At 38.0% G+C, this 19,480-nt stretch overlaps 1 pseudogene; it reads left to right on the forward strand.

The window, feature by feature from the left end:
- The first annotated feature begins 11,642 nt into the window (after positions 1-11,642).
- LOC142853042 (F-box only protein 34-like) lies at positions 11,643-13,527 on the forward strand (annotated as a pseudogene).
- Positions 13,528-19,480: the final 5,953 nt, after the last annotated feature.

The raw sequence follows: 19,480 nt of genomic DNA on the forward strand, positions 1-19,480 counted from the left end.
TTTTAAAAAACAAAAAAAACCATTTTTAATATAACAGATACATATTAAGTGTTCATTGATTTTAAAACCAAAGTGTGTCATTCTTTGTTAAATTAAATATATGGGTGCATATGACACATTTTGTTCATTTATTAATATATTAGTTAGTGTGTATTTGAGATAATTTTACATTTTCTTTTTTATGAAAATTGATTTTATGAACGTCTGTGTAATTTAAAGAGATAAATGCATTATGTGGACATATATTCCTTGCATATATATATATATATATATATATATATATATATATATATATATATTTTATATATATTTAAATTTTCCAGTTACTATACTACTGCTCCTTTTTCTTTTTTTGACTGTATTTCCATTATTTTTGTCTTTCCAAATACTTATTTATTTATTTATTTATCTATTTTTTTGTTGAAAAAAATTTATGCCTCCTCCCCACCTCCCACTTCCCTCCCCTGGGCTGGAGAGATGGCTCAGCCGTTAAAGTCTAGGTTCACAACCAAAATTATCTAGTATTCTTATGATTTTCTCTGGGTACCTTTGTTTCCCAAAGTCCTTTCCTCCAAATGCTATCGAATGCCTTCCTAAAGTCAATGTAACAGACATATTAGTCTTTTCAAAATTCTTTGTATTTTTCTGCCAGTTGCCTCAAAGTGAAGATCTAATCTATTATGCTCCTGTTAGCTCTCAATCCATACTGAGTCTCTGCTAGGACATCCTCTGCTCTGTCCTTGATCCTTTGCAGGATAATGAAGGAGAAGATCTTGCTGCTATGACACAACGAACTAATGCCTCTGTAATCTGAGTCCAGCTTGTTCTTCTTCTTGTATATGAGAATTATGACTGAGGGGTAACATTCCATGGGTATCACTTTGTGTTCCCATATTCTCTTTAGAGTCTGAAAAGCGCCTTGGCGCCGGAGCCTATTGTAGATGCCTCCAGCTCCTCTACTGTGATGTCATCCACTCATGGGGTCTTTTATGTTTCCCTCTCTTGATATCTTTCTCTATCTCACTCCTGTCAATATTCAATATTTCCTCATAGTCTCTGGTGTATGAGTGACTTCCGAAGTGTTTCTTGTTGTAGTCTATGTTGACAGCATTAGGGGCATTGCATTGTATCAAAATATTGTCTCTACCTTTGCTTTACTTCCCCTGGTTCTGTTCATAAATGACCTTGTCCATCTTTAACCATCCAAATCTAAGGAGCATATATGGCAATTCTCCATTTGATAGCTTTTTAGACAAAATGTCAGAGTCTTGGGATACCTGCTGAAGAGAGCTGCTAACTGGGAGTGAAACCAGTCTAAGAGAAAGAATTATGTTTTAGTAAAGAGATCTGAACAGAGTTGGATATCTGAGGAATGTTTTTATATCAGACATGATGATGCAGTTTGTAGTTTGCCCAGCTGGTTTTCAGTCTTGCTTTGGTTGAGTATTTTCTTGATATGCTCCTTTCCTTATGTTTTGTAATAGTAATGTATATTATGTGCCATCATATGTTGGAAACATATAACATATATCTCAAACATTCTCCTGAAGTTATTTTTTAGGTCATTTTCTTCTCCTTCATCAATCTTTGGTTGTTCAAGTCTCGCTGTTGTAGGTTCACTAGATTTCACTGGTGTCATGTTGCTCTTTGTAGTTCTGTGTGTGTTCTTATCTTGTCTACGCATCTTTTCCTCTAATTGGTGTAGTTGGGGCTAAACTTTGCTTTTCTGTGTCTAGATTTTCTTTCCAAGCTCTCTCGGGCTTTAAGTGGATTTTAGTTGTTCACATTAATGCCAATTTGTAGTAAGGGGCTGCTTGTTTGTTTCCTGGCCATTCAGACTCCCTAAATAACCACACAGAAAACTGCATTAATTAAATCACTGCTTGGCCCATGAGCTCTAGCTTCTTATTAGTTATTTCTTGCATCTTAATTTAACCCATTTCTATTAATCTGTGCATTGCCAAGAGGCTGTGGCTTACTGGGTAAAGTTCTGGCATCTGTTTCCAGGGGGCTACATGGCTTCTCTTGACTCTGCCTTCTTTCTTGCAGTATTTAGTTTAATTTTTGCCACCTACCCTGTTCTGTCCCGTGCAGGCCTAAGACTGTTTCTTTATTAACCAATGATATTCATAGCATACAGAGGGGAATCCCCTATCAGTATACAAAATATGTAGAATAGTTTCTAGATGTCAGAATCCATGTACTTTAATGAACTAGAGTAGAAATACTATACAGGCCATATATATATATATATATATATATATATATATATATATATATATATATAGTTTAGTACCAACAAGGAAGCAGAACAGCTAATGGAGTATCTGTGAGAGGTAAGAGTTAAGAGAAGCAAGTATAAATTGGAATTTTATGTTTTCCACATCCCTCACTTCAGTTCTAGCCAAAATGAGTGTTCCAGTCTAAAAATGCACATAATAATAACACTTTCCTCACTTGATTATTATAGGTATTAAAGAGATACTTTCAAAGTTCTTAGCACAATGTGTGAAATATACTTGAGTAAATAGGAATTGATATCATAACCACATAATTAACTTTAAGGAGAAAGAAAAATGTACATACAGTGTTTTCTAGAGCAGTATTCATATTGTGCATTAAATCAGAGGAATGCACTATCACCAAGAACTATATAATGCTACAGTGTACAGTAGACGCATAAGTACATGAATTTGTTAACACACTTAAAACATCAGAAAAAAACTTGCTTTGTCGTGAACTTGGCTTTTATTATTGAATTTTATTTGGTTTATTTCCTTTCTTAAAGGAAACAGTCTTTTAGTTAGGGTTTCTAATGCTGTCAAGAGATACCAGGACCACGGCAACTTTTATAAAGGAAAACATGTAATTGGGACAGAATTATATGTTTAGAGGTTTACTTCATCATGGCAGGAAACATGGCAGTGAACAAGGCAGACATGGTACTAGAGAAGAAGCCAGGATTCTACATCTAGATTGGCAGGCAGCAAGAAGGGAGAGAAATGCTAGGCCTGACTTGAGCCTTTGAAACTTCAAAATCCACCTGCAGTGACTGCTTCCTCGAACAAGGCCACACCTACCACAACAAGGTCACATCTCCCAATAGTGTCATTCCCTATAAACCTACAGGGGACATTTTTTTAAATTTATTTATTTATTTATTAAAGATTTCTGTCTCTTCCCCGCCACCGCCTCCCATTTCCCTCCCCCGCCCCCAATCAAGTCCCCCGCCCTCCTCAGCCCGAAGAGCAATCAGGGTTCCCTGCCCTGTGGAAAGTCCAAGGACCACCCACCTCCATCCAGTTCTAGTAAGGTGAGCATCCAAACTGCCTAGGCTCCTACAAAGCCAGTACGTGCAGTAGGATCAGAAACCCATTGCCATTGTTCTTGAGTTCTCAGTAGTCTTCATTGTCCGCTATGTTCAGCAAGTCAGGTTTTATCCCAGGCTTTTTCAGACCCAGGCCAGCTGGCCTTGGTGAGTTGCCAATAGAACATCCCCATTGTCTCAGTGTGTGGGTGCACCCCTTGCGGTCCTGAGTTCCCTGCTCGTGCTCTCTCTCCTTCTGCTCCTGATTTGGACCTTGAGATTTCTGTCCGGTGCGCCAATGTGGGTCTCTCTCTGTCTCCTTTCATCGCCTGATGAAGGTTAATATTTAGGAGGATGCCTATATGTTTTTCTTTGGGTTCTCCTTATTTAGCTTCTCTAGGATCACTAACTATAGGCTCAATGTCCTTTGTTTATGGCTAGAAACCAAATATGAGTGAGTACATCCCATGCTCCTCTTTTTGGATCTGGCTTACCTCACTCAGGATAGTGTTTTCTATTTCCATCCATTTGCATGCAAAATTCAAGAAGCCCTTGTTTTTTACTGCTGAGTAGTACTCTAATATGTATATATTCCATACTTTCTTCATCCATTCTTCTATTGAAGGGCATCTAGGTTGTTTCCAGGTTCTGGCTATTACAAACAATGCTGCTATGACATTTTTATACTAACCACCTCACCAAGAATTAAGTATGCATCACAAATGACTAAATTTCATTAGAACACACAGAGGTTACTTTCCTTTTATTTGGTCTTTTACCAAGATATATAAATTACCTGATGTAAATGGTAGATTATGATGACTAACTGAGATACTAAATATAAGGCAGTCATCTTTGTTTCTGACCCATTTAAAGCATTAGAAGCATGAAGTTATGCCCACTATCACTATCAACCACTGTATGTTAAGTTCTTCCCTACAGTATAGAATCAGAGAGGATGCATAAAAGAGGTGTTCCTGAAACAACTTTCTTCTAAAGATAAAATTAGGCTGATGTGGGTTTCCCCTATGTATGCTGTGAATATCATTGTTTCATAAAGAATCTAATTGGACCTATGATAGGGCAGGAAAAAGTAAGGCGGGAATTCCAAGCATATTGATAGAGAAGGAAAGAAGGTGGAGTCCTGGAGAAGCCACGTAGATACCACAGGAGACAGACACTGGATGCTGGGTGGAACCTTGCTGGTAGATCACAACCATGTGGCAATACAGATTAATAGAAATGAGTTAATAAGAATACGCTAGAGTCAATGGTCAAACAGTGTTGTAATTCATGTAATTTCAGTGTGAGTGTGATTATTTTGGGTCTGGGCAGTGGGAAAACAAACAAGCAGCCTCTGACAACACTAGGCAAGGAACATCCTCATAGGAAATGCAGATACACTTGATTGTGATAATTTTATTTCCTTTGTCATTATTTAATATCATAAAGAAATCAAGAGCTGTCTATTTTACTGTGAACCTAATAAAATTGAAAATACAAAAAATAAACCCAAAGTAAAGTTGTTACTAAAAGATACAATGAGGGTACAGGCTAAAAGAAAATCTCATAATTTCTTCTTCTTGCATTGAGAAGGAAGAATAACTATGAATGAACAAGGAAATTCACAAAGTACCACAGTTGGAACTGGTAATCAAGAAAAGGGCAAACTCAGATTTGACTGAAAACTTGCTTCTTTTTCTATAACTCCACTGCCCTATCAACACTCAGTAAAACCTGTATGCAACAGATTTTCATTTAATGAATAAATAATGAAAGAATGATAATAGATTCATAAAGTTATAAAAAATATGAAACAACATTAACACAGTAAGCACAATCCTAAAAGATAAAAATGTAACAAATTTGCAGATTCTTTTATGAAACAGGAACCCTGAAGGACAGCAGTCATTTCTCCATGGGTCCCCATGTCAAGTTCACACAGCATAACATCAAGCAGTCCAGACAAGAGCAGTCTCTAGCCCAAATGGCTAGCAAACTCCATAAGGAGATTCTTTGATGCCCATCTTCCTCTTTAAGTAGATTGATGCTGCCAAGAGCAGCTATGTGTCATTGTCATGAAATGTCCTAAGTTCTCAAAACATTTTAAATGCCATATTCTGAAGGTCTCTGAAAGATATGAGGAATACCTATTTAACTGAAATATATCTCTATCTATCTGGTCCAACCTCTAATTGATATATGTGGCATGTTCATAGTCATTTGGAGACGTAAGTATGCAAATGATGGTGAGAAGGGTGAAGGTCCTGAAGCACACATTCCTAGCAGAGACGGGGGAGAGGGACGCGTTGCATTTTCCTTTCAATTCTTAAGATGTAAGACAAAGCTTTGCAAGGTTTATATAGTGCACCATTTTCACATTTTTAAGCTTTTATTTTGAGTGGAGATTTTGCTGTTTAAAATGGCTCCAAAATGAAGTTTTCAAGTGTTGTCTAATGTTCCCAATCACAAGAAAATTGTGACAAACCTTGTGAAGAAAATATGTATTACATATATGCTTTATTCACAAAGAGTTCTAGTACTTGCCTGAGAATGAAGAAATAACTTCTAATATCTATTCTGTATTAAAACAAACCTTTCCCAAACAGTTTATCCATTAATAATTTACCAAAAGTCTTGTAACCAGAGCCTCTAAGGACACTCTGAGAGACCAAGTGCTGTCTTAACTAAGTCAGTATTCACAGTGAGGTTATAAAAATGTTGTTGTAAATAATGAAAATTGTACACTGTGTATGCTTTATCTCAAATTTTAAATTATGCAATAAAATATGTACATATATTGTTACAAACACAAATTTGAAAAACAGATCAAGAGGGCTGGAAAAGTGGATCAGTGTTTAAGAGCATGTATTGCTCGTCCAGGAGACCAATGTTAGGTTCCCAGTTGAAACTGGAGGCTGTGTTTTTGACCACCAACTAAGCAAAAGGAGAAAGAGGGGCAAGCATGCTTCCTGTCTGTGCTTATGGTACCTCAGACCACTCCCTAATGGGCTGGTATCTAAAAGGCTATCTCTAAAAGGCTATTGGCTGAATGAATTCCCACAATACACAGCATCCACTTCAGGCAGTTCAAAACTGCCTGTAACTCCAGCTCCAGGGTGATCTGAAACCTGTAGTTTCTGTAGGTACCTGCATTCCCATGCATATATCCACACACAGATAAACACCCATACACACAACTGAAAAATAAAACAAATCTTAAGAGACAAAACATTAAAAATGGAGAAAAGAGAAAGAGTGGGAGATAAAATAGTATATTGTAGCAAAACTCTTGATAATTTTGTTCCTTAATCTCTCATTCAAGTTGTGATTTTTTTTAATCTGTATGTCCCATGGTCAAAGCATAATCATGGCAAAACTGTTTGTTACTGACTTCTGTCCTTATTCCAATCAAACCGATATTGTTATTCCTTTAGTACCACCGTCATGCTGCCATTCCTTGTTCTTTGATGTCTACCACGGTTGCTATGTTGGAAACTTAATGTCCCCATGTAACATTGCTAAAGATTGATCTATAGAAGATGTTTAAGCCATGATGCCTCCACCATTAATGAATAAATTAGGTCATAATTATAGTGGTATATTATTTGTGTTTTAACAAATAAAGCTTGCCTGAAGATCAGAGGGCAAAGCAGACACAAAAGTCAGTCATATAGGCCAGGGAGTGTTGGCACACACCCTTAATCCCAGGAGACAGGAACTCACAGGTGGATCTCTGTGAGTTCAAGGCTATACTAGGCTACACAAGATTGATCCAGAAACAGATCTAGGTTGTAGAAGGTTCACATCTTTAATCTTAATGTTTGGAAATCACACCCACTTTAATCCCAGCACTAGGGAAGTGAAGACAGGAGTGATATGGCTGGATAGAAGAGAATAATATAAAGGAGAAGACACAGGAACTCAGTGGAGTGAGGAGTTTGAGGATGCGTGCAGACAGGATCTTGCCCCTTCTTTCTGAAGATTTGGTAGAGGTAAATAGTCTCTCTAGTGCTTGACTGCTTTGTTTTTCTGATCTATAGATTGAACCCAATATCTGTCTCTGAATTTTTATTATCCATGCTATACCTAATCACCCATTGTGGTTTTACAATCATGGGAATGTTTGTTATTGGTTTGCTTTGTTTTGCTTAATAAAAGCACCCTTAATTCTAACTGGTTACCTCTCTTGCTTTCTTTTTTCTACCATGAAATAATGCAAAGAGGTCTTCACCTTATGAAGCTTTTATGACCTTGAAGTTCACAGCCCTCAATATTAAAATGAACTAACCTTTGCTCTTTATGAACTCCATTATAACTATACAATTCTTTCTTTTTTTTTTTTTTACTTTTACTTTGCTTGAATTTCCTAAGGACAAACACATTTGTTTACCTATTAGACTCACTTTGGCCCACTTTTATTTCAATAAAGAAAGCTTGCAACAAAAAAGTCTGGATCAAGCATATAAAGACTTTTCTTATTTAGATTTGGTCTCATGATTCTTAATAAAACTGAAGCAGGAGAAGCAGGTTGCTGAAGCTAGGACAAGGGTTCAAGCAAAGAGTTAGGGAGATAATTCTGAGTTACTGGTTCATAGTTTTTAAGCAATGAGATCTTTAATGTCTACAAATAGGCAAATTATCAAGAATCATGATCACAAGTGGAACATATCTGGACACTAGTATCCTAATATCCATGCCCACTGAATACCTACTTGTATTATTACCCTCTTCTAGTAAGGAGAGATTTGAACACAGTTCTCCATAAATTATCTTTTCTTAATCATATTTTTTATAAGTCAGGCTTATAGAATGCTCAAGGAAAGTCTTTGGCAAGGACCTGGGAAGCAAGTACATAAGCTGTCAGTAGAGGGTGGATCTATATATGCTTTGGAGTCAGATGGTATTTCAATGAATAGTCTTACATAAAAATTTGAAAGCACTAACAAATATTTCTCTGTCTGAATTTTAATAGCATTAAGGAATCTTTTCATTTTGATTATTTATTTTTTCTATTTATTACAAAACAAATTTAAAAGCATTTTTGTTTACTATAAAGGAAACGATTATTTTTAAAACCATGAAATAAAATCCACACCTTTTTATACATTTCTTTAAGCAGGAAAGATGCAGTAATTTGTAAACACAATTTAAAGTAACTAATTCTCAAATAAAAATAACAAGGCAAACCTCAGGCACCACTGAGAATTCTACAGGTTATAATGAAATAAAAATCTCCAGCACAATTGTAGTTTAAGAAGAAAACACACTTTCATACTTCAAAAACATATCAGAGACTTATTGCTATTCGGCACACAGTCATAAGTAGAAATTTTTAGACTACTCATCTACACAAGATCATCTTAACCCAAGAGGTCGACTGCAGTAAATACCAGCAGTTTATATGGCAGCTTCTTACTTTTCTCTGGCCACTTAGGACCAATAAGCTGAGAGACTCAGATGCAGAAGTGTCCGATCGACTTTAGAAAAGGTTAAATATCTGTAGTGATACTTAGCCATTTAAGGCTGAAGTACGGCTACTGTGACTCAGAGATTACTTTTAAATTTTTAATTATGTTATACTAATTTGACTAATCACTATATCACCATGAGGCTGTAGCCTACCGGTATGGTTTCCAGCATGTCTGTTTCAGCAGCTACATGGCGTCTCTCTCTAACTCTGCCTACTCTCTCTTTATATCTCTATTCAGATTTCTGCATGCCTTTACTCTTCTAAGTCATTGGCCCAAGAAGCTTTTTTATTAACCAACGTGAATAATAAAAAATATTCACATCATACAGATGGGAATTCCACACCTATGTTCCTGTTCTGTTTGAGTTTCTGTCCTGACCTCCATCGATGAGGAACATTAATGTGCACATGCAAGCTGAATGAACCCTTTCCTCCTCAATTTGTTTATGGTCATTGTGTTTCATCACAGCACTATAACTCCAATTATTAAACACGTAACTGAAAAAAAAAACCAAAGAACCAGTATATTTTTCGCATAGTGTTTTATTTCTATTTCCTGTGGTGAGAAGGCACAAACAAATTATTTGTAAATGTTATATAGATACTTCACTGGTTAAAAATTTCAATAATGTTTACAGATGGTTTAAATTTTCATCCTCCACCCAAAACGTGAGTAATGAGGAAGCCCTTGATAACCTTTTTATTAGCTTCACATCCCACAGTCCACACAACAAGAAAGAAAATCTTATTATAGGAAATCATTACTTATCTGGGCTCATTATCCAACAGTTACCCTTTCCCATTACATCTCAATGAAATATGCATCAAGTCCAGATGAGGACCAACAAAAGCTAAGGGTGAAAATGTGGGAGCCACAAACATCAAGCATCAGTAGAGCAGGGAAGCCATACAGCCTCCCATCCTGGTGTCACATCACAGGAAGCCTACAGGCTGCATAAGAATAGGTACAAGCTTGATGCAGAATGAGAAATTTTTTTTCCTAAGGGTTAGAATAATCATCTTAGAGTTTAGGACTTTAGACCACATAACAGACATGATAAGGCCTCAAACACCATAAGTTTAATTTGGGGGGCATGGAACTTCTAAAACTTTTGCAAAGATTGAAAACAAATTGTTAAGTGTTGTTCTTAAGTTTAAACTTTGTTTGTGAAACCATCCATTTCCCACTCTTGGTTGTCAATCAGGATACTGGCCACTCAAGAGAGAGGGAGTAGATAGTTAGAAATATACAGTCCTAAGATCTGTCCCTCTTCTACCAAATCAGAGTCTGTGATTATGAGAACTGGAATTAATGGTGAACTGGAATGTTCACCACAATGTTTGTGCAAATCAAATTTTGAGAAATTTGGTTGAAAGAGACTTGGGGTATGATAGAAAGTTTGGGAACTCACCACGCTGCCCGTCAGTTTGCAAGCAAAAGAAAATGGCTTAAAATGCTACTCAATGGGTAGATACCTAATTTTTCAAAATCATCACATATACTGAAAAAGACCATGTACCAACATTTTTAAATGATTAGAAACAATTGTAAACTCTCTATAATATCAGAGTACTGGAGTTGAGGAATCAGCTCAGTAGCACAGCCTTGACTAGCATGTCCAAGATCCTGGGTTTGATCCCCTAACACTGCAACTATAATAAAAATAAGTAACAATGATAATAATAAAATAATAAATTTTAAAATGAAGTAAAACAGGGCTACAAAACATCAGTAAGAAGCATGTCCCTAAAGCTCATGCTGAAATGAGTTCAAGTAACTGTTGTTTATTCAACTTGATCTTGTCTTTCTGTCAGGCGGTCATCAACACTTCTTAAATAAAACAATTAGGAGAGCTCATTACCAACCAAACTGGTTTGATTCTATGGCTGCTTTGGTTTGAACCCATATCAACACTCTGCTCAGATTTGAATTATAGGTCATACCAAGTTAGAAATTTTCAAAGAGCCTGAAGGAAGAGTTTGGGAGGGTTATATTTTGACAGAAAGCATAGGCTTGCCAACCCACTCATGTTTCAAATAGCTGTAAAATTGATTGATTCCTTTCTCATGGATAGTCTCCCTTCCTAACTCCACTGACTAACGGAAACTGAAAACAACTAGATAGCACAGTTCCTAAAGATACCTCTTGATTCTAAACTTAAATGTTCTTTTTGGAGGTGATTATTTATCAACAATCAAAGATAAATGTAATAGAATGTCAACAAATCACAGCCATAAATTTCAGTGTTCACAGCAAGCTGATGAGCCCAATCAAAGCATCCTCCATGACTGTGATGACCATGTTTAAGCAAATAAAACATGTACATAGTAGCATCTGGGCCAATAAGATGGGCCACCCTCTGAAAACGTTAGCCACACACTCTTGACAAACTGAGTTTTCTCCCCAGAATCTACAAAGAAAGTGAGAAGCAGTGATCCATATCTAAAATCCCAGCACTCTTATGTTGAGATGAGGGGCTGGGAGAGGAGACTATTAGATGCCTGCAGGTCAGATAGTTTGGACTACACAGCACAGCAGTAGAAAGAAGAGAGAGCCTGCCTCATCAATGTGCGAGGAGGAAACCATCTCACAAAAGTTGCCTTCTGACTTCCATTCTTAACCCTTGAACACACACAATTCATCTCAAATACTTTTAAATAAATAACAATCTAGAAAAAGACATGGTGGCAGAAGCCAAAACGTAACAAAGCAAATTTTCTTTTTTTATGTGACTGACAGGGGATATGGTGTGTGTGCTGGGAAGCCCCTGTCAATAATTCATATGGTTGCCTTCCTTTAGCAGTGAGCCACTGCTCTGTTAACTATCTGTGTGGAAAAACTGTACAAATTCACCTTCGACCATGAAGATCTCTGGTCAGTCCAGAGGTAGCCACCTGTGCCTGAGTCCTTCTCTGGCCCAGGACCCTGAGAAGAACCTCTAGAAAGAAGAAATCATGAGGCTAGTAGTCACAGAGCAAGCCAGTCCCTGTCCTTGACAGTCAGATTGGAGATTGAATGCTTGAAACACCAGGGCCAATGGGAACCCAGGAGTTTGTCAGGGGATAGACCAGCTTGTATTGAAAAGTAGGTAGGGGGCTGGAGAGATGGCTCAGCAGTTAAGAGCATTGCCTGCTCTTCCAAAGGTCCTGAGTTCAATTTCCGGCAACCACATGGTGGCTCACAATCACCTGTAATGAGGTCTGGTGCTCTCTTCTGGCCTGCAGACATACACAGACAGAATATTGTGTACATAATAAATAAATAAATATTTTTTTAAAAAAGAAAAGTAGGTAGGGGCCAGGCAGTGGTGGTACACACCTTTAATCCCAGCACTTCAGGGACGGAGGCAGGCATATCTCTGTGAGTTCGAGGACAGCCTGATCTACAGAGCAAATTCCAGGACAACCAGAACTACACACAAAGGAACCCTGTCTTGACAAATACAAAAGAAAGGAAGGAAGGGAGGGAGAAAAGAAGGAAGGAAGGAAAGAAGGAAGGAAGGAAGGAAGGAAGGAAGGAAGGAAGGAAGGAAGAAAGGAAGGAAGGAAAGAAGGAAAGAAAGAAGGGAAAAAAGGAAAAGAATAAAGAAACAAAGAAAAGTAGGTGGGTATTGCTTACAAATGGAGTTCAGGCTGATGGAGACAGCACCCCAGACATGCCCAACACCCAGGTATTTCTCATGCAGTTGGTGTCTGTTGGTGGAGGATCCTCCTCAGATGATCATTGTTCTGCAGGCGACTAAGCCTGAGACAATACTTCTTGGGGTTGTCCCTCGTTGCTAGCAGGTGTGAGCTTCCACATGGACACAGAATTATACCCGGGTCAGCAAACAGCTGTGAAAAACTGCAATGATGTAGAAACGGCAGATGAACTTGATGAACTACCATTTCCTTCTCACGCCCGTCTCTAAGCTAGTGGATTACGCACATACACCATCAGTTGTATGAGAAGAGCGCTTGTACCACTCAGGAGCCACAGTCCTGACCAGAGGAAGGAACCTGTGTGCATCAGCATCACTGTGTGCACAGTAGGGAAAGACAAACCATCTGCTTTAGACTCCCTTAAAGAAACTCTGCTGAGGACGGTTTTTTGTTTGTTTGTTTCTTTGCTTGTTTGTTTGTTTTCTGTGACCTGGATGAAACCAGTCAGTGTGCTCCCAGTTGAATGAACATACGGGACAAGATGCTCCAGAAGCTGGTCAGCTTTAGGATGCTGCTGAAGAAACACATACAAGGAGTTAAATGATTCTCTGGAGCCATTTGTTCCAGCAGTCTCTGTGGGGGAAGTACATTACCTATGCTTGAGACATCCAGTTGGAAGAGGTGGGTGTCTCAGGACTTCCTGCAGACCTGGTTTAAAATCCAGCAGCTTCTAGAGCATCAGTAATACATGGTATACCTACTGGTGGGAAAATTTCAGATTACTCCCCACCAGGCATTTAGTAGTTCTTAAATGTACTCATTGAATACTAGAGCAAAAAGCCAGCAGATTCTCAGTCTTTTCAAGACCCACACTATAAATAAGATCCTTATAAGCAGTGCAGAAAAAAGTATAAACCACAAGATCTATCGTTAGGCATTGCCTTATGGGCATTGACAGTGGATGTGCTACTGCTGGTCTCAGGATCTCAGAAGGATTTTCCTAGCTGTAAGATGGACTTTTCTGACAATCACTGGTTACCTGCCTGTCTGCCACAGCTTTAATGGGGCAATCCACAAAAAATAAAGAGGAACCAAGAATGAATAGTACTGAAGTCCATGTAAAAGGCCACAGAAGGACTGGCAAACACCTGAGGGAATCTTCGGGCATGTGAACTCATCCCCATCCTTGCAGAATCTCTGTCCAGACCAGGATGTCATTGCTTGGGCATTTTTTAATTATTTTGTTTGGTTAGTGGTTTTGTTTTTTCAAGAAAGGGTTTCTCTGTAGCTTTGGGACCTGTCCTAGAACTAGCTCTTGCAGACCAGGCTGGCCTCGAACTCACAGAGATCTGCCTAGCTGAAGGCGTAAGTCACAAACAATGCCATACCAGTTTGGAATTATGATTAATAGGGTGGTATTTATTTAAAGGGGAAAAAACTTACAGATCGCCGTCTCAGACAACAGCCCTCTACGCAACCAGGAAGGGAGTCTAGTCGCGGGCGGAGCAGGAAGTGAAGAGAGAGAGGAGAGGGAAGTGGCCACTTTTTTAAAGGGAGAGAGACCACGCCCCAATGGGCTGGTATCTCAGCAGCTATAGGCTGGAGGAGTGGGAGGACCTCCTGCAACACCTAGCTCTGCCTCCTCAGATTAAAAGAGTGTGCCACCACCACTTGGACCTACATTTTATAAATTCTTAATTAGCCCTCTGTACAAGAGATTAATCCCAGGGTTTTATATAGCAGTGCCTCGCATGGAACCCAGAGTGGTGTTCCATGGCTTCAGCCACTCATCTATGAGGAACTGTGCCTGTTGTCCCTAATCAGGGGCATTCAGAAGTCACCAGGCCATCTCCACACAAGAGATCCCAAATTCTTCCGGCACTGGCCCCATGTCTGAAGTGAGTGGAAAGGAAAATAAAACCTCTGGATGAGAACTGTGACTGAGAAAGAAAAGGTGAGCACCTGACCTTAGACCTTGATCCTGTGGAAATGATGTTTGGGCTTAGAAATAGATTTTATACCCTGTGCTGTTCATACTGTGTGCAATGGCTGTGTTTTCAGAGGGCCGTGAAAGTGCACATTACCCTTGAGCATCTTAAATTTAATCAGCACAGTGCAGCTAGGTAGGTTGTGTTGTCTCCCCAAAATTTATACATTCTGAATAAAATATAAATGTTCTCCAAATAAACTTTGAATGCTTCATATAAAAAAGAACTAGACATAAAGGAAATAGAAGGATGTGACATAGTAAACCTCTAAAATTATGTTTCAGAAGCAACCAATCAAAATAATTCTGGAAATTGAGATAGACAATATTTTAAAGGCATTAGAAATAGAATATTAAAATCTGTCTTGTTTATTTCAGATGCCATCCTCAGATTCAGGGGACTCCCTAAAACCCAAACATATTAGATAGATAGATAGATAGATAGATAGATAGATAGATAGATAGATAGATAGATAGATAGATAGACAGACAGACAGATAGATACAATTCTTCTAATTTTCATTTGAACTGCTGCATGCTGGCTGAACCCAAGACGCTTGTCTGAACTATAGCAAAAGACTGCAGTAAGTGAATTACTGGCCCCAGATCTTCCATACTTTAGTCATGCCTTTTGCTGTTATTATTAAACTTGAACAATCCAAATAACTTCTTAAATTGTCTAATAGAAATCCAGAATATTGCCCCATGTCTTAATGGGAGGCACTGTCTTATTACTTCCCTTGGGTAATGCAAACTTAGAACATGGAAGAGACTTGTGCTTGAGGTATTCCCCAGAAAATATATCTGACTAGTTTCCTTTCCCCAAAAGGATGAGAATTTGTGAAGTTTATCCAGACCAATCCAATTCAACTTGGAAGGTGCATGAGCCAAAAACTACAGACAATTGAACTATTAGACCATTTAAGAAGTTATTTGGATTGTTCAAGTTTAATAATAACAGCAAAAGGCATGACTAAAGAATGGAAGATCTGGGGCCAGTAATTCACTTACTGCAGTCTTTTGCTATAGTTCAGACAAGATCCCAAACAGAGACTTCACTCCTCTCATAGCTGATCTAGAGTCTCCCATTAGTACGGGCTAAAGAAAAGGTATAGCCATCACTACAGAAACTGTAGAGAAGTACATCCAGTAGAAGACTCCCTCTCTCCCATCTTCTAAAACAGTGTCTATGTATACCAGAGAAGTCGCTTTTAACTCATTGTATCGAATTTGTGTTTTTTTTAATTTTCTATTGCAGAAATTTCTTTGGCATTGATAATAACAAAAAAAGAATGTCTTTGTTTCAACATTGTGTTCAGTTAGTGGATTTTAGATGATTTGTGACAATAGGAACAAACTCAAGCATGATAAATTAGAGATAAGACAAGTAATTCTGTTCCCAGCTCCCAATGTTAAAGTATCCCAGGAAACCCCAGTCAGCTGAGAACCAGTCTGCATGGTGCATATTTCTTTACAAATAATAATCATTATTTTGTGTCTTACAGAATGAAAACAAAACCAATTTTATACACGGCAACATGACATCTGTGTTTTAGTTTTAGAGACTGTCACTCAAAGATTCATAAACATGTTTCAGCCTTTAAAAATAAACTTTAAGTTATATATTAATAATCAAGGACATTGTTAAATAAGATTTCATTTAAACTATATTCAAAGACAATTTGTCTTTCAACTTTTTGAGATGCCCTCCTTAGCTAATGGAATTTCAGATGTCTGTGAAAACACAGCCATTGTACACAGTGTGAACAGCACAGGGTATAAAATCTATTTCTAAGCCCAAACATCATTTCCACAGGATCAAGGTCTAAGGTCAGGTGCTCACCTTTTCTTTCTCAGTCACAGTTCTCATCCAGAGGTTTTATTTTCCTTTCCACTCACTTCAGACATGGGGCCAGTGCCGGAAGAATTCGAGATCTCTTGTGTGGAGATGGCCTGGTGGCTTCTGAATGCCCCTGATCAAGGACAACAGGCACAGTTCCTCATAGATGAATGGCTGAATTCATCTTCCTTGAACTTAAGGTATTTAACAAAAGGCTGAGATTGATAGTAATCAAAGCATTATAAGGAAATATTATAATTAGAAAGAAATACATATTTAATGATTAAGAATTTATAAAAGTCTATGAATAGGCAATATATTCCCTTTCATATTTGATCTTTTTCTAAATAAATTACTTATGCTTCATATACATATCTTAGAATGCTAAACTTGTCAACACAAATATCAGACAAAATCTTCATGTTAATTGACCCAAAACCACTTAAGTGATCAGAGATTGTGTCTTTAAATCATCCATCATGATCCAATTCATTTCCCCATCCCTTTGTATTTACCCTTTGCCCTTGAAACCAACCCCACAAAATAAAAGAAAATAAAATTTAATAGAAAATAAAAATAAACAAAACAAAAGCCTTGTCATAAATCTCATTATGAAAGCTGTATATATATATATATATATATATATATATATATATATATATATATATATATTTGCAAGTGTTCTTTGCAAAGAGTCATTGCTCTGGTTCAAGGCCTCTGATTTTTGCTACCCTATCAATGCTGGCCCTCACTGGGACTCCTCTTTGGTGCCCTGCTGCTGTCCTGTGTATTGGTGATCCTGCAGCTTTGGATCTACAGGTCCTGACAATTCATGTTTTACAGTAGATCACAGATGGGGTAGATCTTAGGATGGGAAAACTCATAACCCTGGTTCTGGATATGGGTAGTTGCACGGTTGGTCAGCCCACCAGTTGTAGTGACTTTCAAATGCTATTAAATATCACCATCCTAACCAGAGAGTCCTACTTGGAATGCTTGGAATTTGATTATTTGTGTATTTATGTTTTCATTTTTCTTGCCACCTTTTTTTTCTGCTGTCATTTCGCTCCTTCAGACAAAATTAACCATTGAGCATAACACACAGCTCCCTCCCTTTTTTCTGACAATACCTTACAAGATCCCTGTTTTCTGCTTAACAGAAAAATATCCTTTTCACTACATTTCAGATTTCACTGGTATTCAGGAGGGGTCTTGCCACAAAGCCATGCTGTAGGACAGTTGCCCAGGTAAAACAATCACATCCATGTCCCATCCCTTCTAAAGCTCAGGAAACATGCAGAATAGGGTGTATAAACTATGTAAGAACCAGAAGAGTGGGTGAAGGGCTAAGAAATTTCATTCGCTGGACTCAGTACAACTATTACAATAATCAATATCAACATCAACTCTACTTATCTTCACTGAGCCAACACACAAGACCAACCCTATCAACAATCAGTCAAGGAATGTGGGAAGAGGCTCATGTCTATGGATACATTCTAGGAGTGGGGAATCACTGTGTTCAGTTGTGTGCTCCTAACTGACCCCCTTATGCTCCAGTCGGTAGTTCCAAATCCATGGTTATGTAGAAAGATAGACCTGGTTAATCTTGGGCTACAAAACAAAACAAATAGACCCTTGTGTATGAAAGAGATTTGTGGGGATTACAGGCGTGGACTAGGGTGGGTGGGAATTAGGAGGTAAGAATGGTCAGTATTCAAAGTATATATATGTCAAATTGTAAAGAATTTTAGGAATGATTTATAATGTATAAAATGAATAAAGAGTAACCATACCCTATGACAGTTCTTTTCTGAATTCTTCAGAAGAGAGACCCAAAGTAGATATGTCTGGGCTGAAGCCTTCTGCATTTGTATTCATTGCTGAGGATGGATGTTATCCTTAGCCTTATCTTACTTGCACAATTATAGTTTTGGTAATTTTCAAGCCACCTACATTTGAATCTGGCCTCATTTAAAAGTTGCTACAAGAGGGAAAACTGTCTAATAAGGAGGCCCAGCAGAGATAGTCGTGGTCAATGTAAGCTCTGTAACTCCACAAAATAGGCCCTGAAGAATTCTTTCAGCTTCCCAATTAAGCACAATGGAAGCTGATGCCATTTGCTGTGAAGTGTGAAAGAAAAACAGGATTTTGATCAGAAATTCTCCAGTTCTAGCTCATCCTTGGCCAAATGCCTCCAGAACTGCATTTACATTCTTGATAGTGTTCCAGTGGAAATACAATTTATTTTATATGACTTGTCATTTCCTATAGCCCTGGCTGGCTTGCTCAGGCTAAACTTTTTAATTGAATAATTCAAGCATCTGACGAAAATTATAAGTTTGCTTTGGTAACAAGCAAAAATCAGACATCACACAAAAGCTTTAATCATGAAAGCAATTATAGGTCATGGATTCATGCTCTTAACCAGCCGCATGACCAAGGCAGCTAGCATATATAGTTTTTTTCTCATTGGACATATAAATAAACATTAAGAATTTCATTCCGATGCTAAACAGGACTGTGAATGCTTGAAGAAAAAATTTGTTGCCTTTTTGTGCTAATCTGCTTTTACCGCTAAAATGTGCAGTGAGAGTTCTTTGCTAGCAAGCTGTGCCAAGGCAGAGAGTTGTCACTCGAGAATTCATTTGAATATTGTGAAATTTAATATGTGTAGTGGGTAATGTGTATTTATTTTGTGTATATCATACAACACAAGTGCACATGTACATGTCATGAGTGTGTTTGGAGAGTAGAAGTCATTTTAGGATGGTTTCCTCTATCGCTGTTCATCTTGCTATTTAAATCAAGGTCTTACTAAACCTGAAATTCATTGATTGAACTAGACTGTCTGGTTCCACAGATTAGCCTGTGTCTATCCCTCCCTACTATATAGTGCTTGGTATAGGTGGATTTTTCTGTCCCACCAGCCAGTTATAACCGCAGGGAGATTTATTAATTATGAAATCTCAGCTCATATAACTTTAATTAACCCCTTTCCACTAACCTATGAATTGTCATGCCACTCATGGCTTTACCTGTCATCCAGCATGCTACCTCTGAGTCTTTTGGCAATCCCACCTTTCTTCTTCCCATCATCTCTGTGCCTGGCTGTCCCACCTATACCTCCTGCCTTGCTAATGACCACTTAACTTTTTATTAAACCAACAAGAAGGCACCTTGGCAAAGACACATTTTCACCGTGTAGAAAAAAAAGGTTATTCCATAACA

The sequence above is a fragment of the Microtus pennsylvanicus genome, chromosome 6, assembly GCF_037038515.1.
Source record: "Microtus pennsylvanicus isolate mMicPen1 chromosome 6, mMicPen1.hap1, whole genome shotgun sequence".
Taxonomy (NCBI): domain Eukaryota; kingdom Metazoa; phylum Chordata; class Mammalia; order Rodentia; family Cricetidae; genus Microtus; species Microtus pennsylvanicus.